Consider the following 741-nt stretch of genomic DNA (forward strand, 5'->3'; position numbering starts at 1 on the left):
TACATACATACTTTCAATTTTATTATGTGTATACCGGAGCCCCCGGTGCCATAATGGGTTAAACCCTTGTGCCGGCAGGACTGCTGACCAACAGATCAACGTTTCGAATCCGGGGAGAGTGGGTGAGCTCCCCCTGTCAGCTCCAGCTCCCCATGCAGGGACATGAGAGAAGCCTCCCACAAGCATGGTAAAATATCAAAACATCCAAGCTTCCTCTGAGCAACGTCTTTGCAGACAGCCAATTCTCTCACACCAGAAGCGTTTTGAAGTTTCTCAAGTTACTCCTGACATGAAAAAAAATGCGAATAGATATGTATATATAATTCAGACTAGTGTTAATTCTAGATACACTCTCAGACAGATTTCTAAGTATCAACGAAGTGGAAAGCACAGCCTTTAAAGGTTTAATTCTTTCCACTGTTTATGGATGGCCTAGACAGGGAAACCTAACCTGCTATCATATCAGCAAAATTCAGATTGGAGATGAACAATTTATATAACCTCAATTGATTTCCCCTGTCCTAAGCCTATTGGTATAGTACTGTTGCTGCATCTCTAAATGTTCGCCTGGCTTTCGTCTCAAACTTCACACCTTCCGATGCTATCATTTGCTGCAATTCTAATATTAGTTTTTGTAATTTAAAAATAAAATTAAAAAAAAATATCTTGAGGGGGCACCCGGATTTGAACCAGGGACCTCTTGATCTGCAGTCAAATGCTCTACCACTGAGCTATACCCCC

General features: G+C 41.6%; 1 non-coding gene across 1 annotated transcript; it reads right to left on the reverse strand.

Moving 5' to 3' along the window:
- Positions 1–669: 669 nt before the first annotated feature.
- trnac-gca (transfer RNA cysteine (anticodon GCA)) lies at positions 670–741 on the reverse strand. Its single transcript has one exon. It is a non-coding gene; the product is annotated as a tRNA-Cys (tRNA).

The sequence above is a fragment of the Anolis carolinensis genome, chromosome 6, assembly GCF_035594765.1.
Source record: "Anolis carolinensis isolate JA03-04 chromosome 6, rAnoCar3.1.pri, whole genome shotgun sequence".
Lineage (NCBI taxonomy): Eukaryota > Metazoa > Chordata > Lepidosauria > Squamata > Dactyloidae > Anolis > Anolis carolinensis.